Source organism: Cucumis sativus, chromosome 5, assembly GCF_000004075.3.
Source record: "Cucumis sativus cultivar 9930 chromosome 5, Cucumber_9930_V3, whole genome shotgun sequence".
Taxonomy (NCBI): Eukaryota; Viridiplantae; Streptophyta; class Magnoliopsida; order Cucurbitales; family Cucurbitaceae; genus Cucumis; species Cucumis sativus.
This window is the reverse complement of record NC_026659.2, coordinates 8,613,150-8,616,296: the sequence shown is the minus strand read 5'-3', so window position 1 is coordinate 8,616,296 and position 3,147 is coordinate 8,613,150. Positions and strand designations below refer to the sequence as shown.

Sequence of the window (3,147 nt, the reverse complement as noted above, 5' to 3'; positions counted from 1 at the left end):
GATTTTTAATGTTTCAAATCACTTATTTTGGAGAGCTCAAAGAGATGATTCTAATAGAAAAGATATGAGTAAAACAAGATTGGAAATAAAATCTGATGTGGTCGATGATGTGGCAAATGATGTGGCAAATAGGGATCAATCTTAAGATGCCATTTGGTGGGTTGTTGAAGAGATATGCAAAGAATAATAAAAAGAGAGAAAAATGGGATCACATGAGATTTCAACATGTGGCATGCTAAATTTAAGAATTAATTAGAAAAACGAAAGGGAAAAAGTGAAAAGAAAATTGTGACGTCCATCAATATTTCATCTCTAACTTTTCTTTTTCTAAAATTAATCTCTTAAATTTTTCCTCACATTTAATATGAATTATCAGTTATCTCCTTAATTATTGTATATCCAATGGTTTAGATCAATCATTCATCTCTGTCTTAATCATCTTCTTCAAAATTCAAAGAAAAATTTCAACAACTTAATCATTATTTTTTCATCTCCTAGTGGCCAAAAAGTTTCTATCCCTTTCATTCTCTTCAACTTTCTAACACAAAATTGTTGGAGTGTTGTAGAGGTAAATTGGTATATATTTTAGGAATTGTCAAAATTGACAAATTTGATAAAATATTTATAAAATATAGCAAAATTTCAGATTCTATCAATGATAGATATCGATGGACATAGATATACTAGTGATATTGAATATTGTAATAAAAGTTTATCGGTGTTTATCATAGATAGAATCTAAAATTTTGCTATATTTTGTAAATTTAGTTTATGTACTATATTTGAAAATGTTACTATATTTTTACCTATTTAGAGTTAGACTTTTTATTTTAGTTTCTCAATAAGGTTTGTATTTTGGGTGTGAGTATACCTTAGTTTGTGAGAAAAAAATATTGGTTACATCCTAAACTAGTGAAAAGGATTATGGTTTCGCTTTAGACCATTAATGAAGAAAAAGATTGTCGAAATTTAGATTTTGTTTTTCCATGTAAAAGAATTTTCTGAATAAAATAGCTGAAGAATCTTGAAAAATGGACAAAGGCACACGGTCAAATTACTATAAATTCAATGTCGTCTTTAGCTTAAATTCTTTTTATTTTGTGCGCTTAGTTTAATTACAATTTTTAATTTTTTATATTACAATTTAGGATTGACACGTTGTTTGGCATAATTATAATATATGTTGTTATTAGCATAAATTCGTTTATTGATGTTATTTAATTTTTTTAATTAAAGTTCATGTTTAATTGTCACATTTACATAAATAGATTTTAAAAATAAAGTCTAGTACGTATTTGTGATGCCAATTAGATCCTACAATTGTACAAACTTATGTATGAAAAATTTTAAAAGTTCAAATATTGAAAATTAAAATTAGTAAAAGAACCTCAAATAATGAGTGCATCTATAGTTTAGCACTTATTCAAAAAACTTTGTAAATTTATTTATTAATGCACACAAAAAATATAAATATTAGGAGTGTAATTGGGCGGGGTCGGGTCGGTTTTCCTTCGAATTCGACTCGACCCGAAAACGGACAGATCTTTTAATATTAGGAACCGACCCGACCTAACCTGAATTTGGGTCAGGTCACAATGGATCGGGTCGGTCTTTTAAAAATTAATTAAAAATGCTCGTGACACTATCTCTTCCCTCTTCTCCTCTGTTTTCTTCTACTCTCTCTTCATCATTCTCTTTCATTCTTTCTTTTCATCCTTCTCTTTTTCTAATTCTCTTTTTTCTTTTCATCCTTGTCTTTTATTCTTCCCTATGTTTCTTCCCCCTTCTCCTATCCTGTTTCTTTCTCCTTCTCTCTTGTTTTCTTCCCCCTTCTTCTATGTTTTCTTCCCTCTTCTTCTATGTTTTCTTCTCCCTTCTTCTGTTGACCAAGAGAGCAATCAACAACTTCTTCAACTCTGTATTATTCTTAACAAATGTCATCTAAAGATCATAAACATCAACCAAACCCATGTGAGCAAAAAAAATGGAACTTTTTTCTCTTTTTTAGAACCACGTGAGCAGAAGATTGAACTTTTCTTCCTCTTTTTTCAGACCCAGGTGAGCATAAGACGGAAAACAGAAGACCCACGAACGGAGAACGGCCGGGGAACGGAAAATGGCGAACTTGCGATGGAGGAAGACGAACAAATGGCGAACTAGGGTTTAATTTCAATTTAAAGTTTTTTTATTTTACATTTGAACCAACCCGACCGAGTTCAATTCGGTAATGTTTGGTAACAATACTGTTGATGTCCAATCCAACTCAAACCGAACCAAATCGGGTCGGGTCGGTTCTTCGGGTTGTTCGAGTTTTTTCACCCCTAGTAAATATATCAATTGTGTATCAACATTTCTTCTAAATAAATTTTGAAGTATAACATTGATGTATCAATATTTTATCAACATTAACTCAAAATTCATTTCAAGTATTAAGTGTTTGTGTTTCATTGGTATATTAGTACTTCCTAAAAATATATTTGGTATATCCATTTTATAACTTTACATTTGGCATATCCATTGTATAACTTTGATTTATATTTGGCATATACATTGTACAACTTTATATTTGGTATAACATAAAAGGTTCAAGAAAATATTAGCAAATGTATACAAGGACACCCATGGACTAATAAAGAAGATATATGAAATGACACTCGCAAAAAAGGAAAAACAAGTTATAATAATTAAATCCATAGCATACACATTTATTGTTTGCAAAAATGGCAAAAACAAAGCCCAACCTAGGTATACAAGATGTAAAATGTCACAAATGCCATTGTTACTGATATACATTTGATACACCTAATATGTCTTTTGACACATCTTGTACTCCTTGATACATATACATTTGATACTTCTTAATACCCTTTGTACTTTGATACACTTGATGCACCATGATACTCTTGGATACACTAATACCCTTTGATACATCTAATACTCTCTGTTGATTAAATACACTTGATATGCTTGAAGTCCTACTAATACACTTGCTACATTATTTATATACATTTGTATCTTAATTGATATATTTGATAATGATTCACTTTAGTGATATGCTGATATACTTTATTAATATATTGTTGATATACTTGAAAATGATAAATTGAGTTATTTCATTTTATATACTTAATAATACTATATTGAAGT

At 29.5% G+C, this 3,147-nt stretch overlaps 1 long non-coding RNA gene across 1 annotated transcript; it reads left to right on the top strand.

The window, feature by feature from the left end:
• The first annotated feature begins 1,784 nt into the window (after positions 1-1,784).
• LOC116404136 lies at positions 1,785-2,348 on the top strand. The gene is made up of 2 exons (XR_004217057.1): positions 1,785-1,971; positions 2,053-2,348. It is a non-coding gene; the product is annotated as an uncharacterized LOC116404136 (long non-coding RNA).
• Positions 2,349-3,147: the final 799 nt, after the last annotated feature.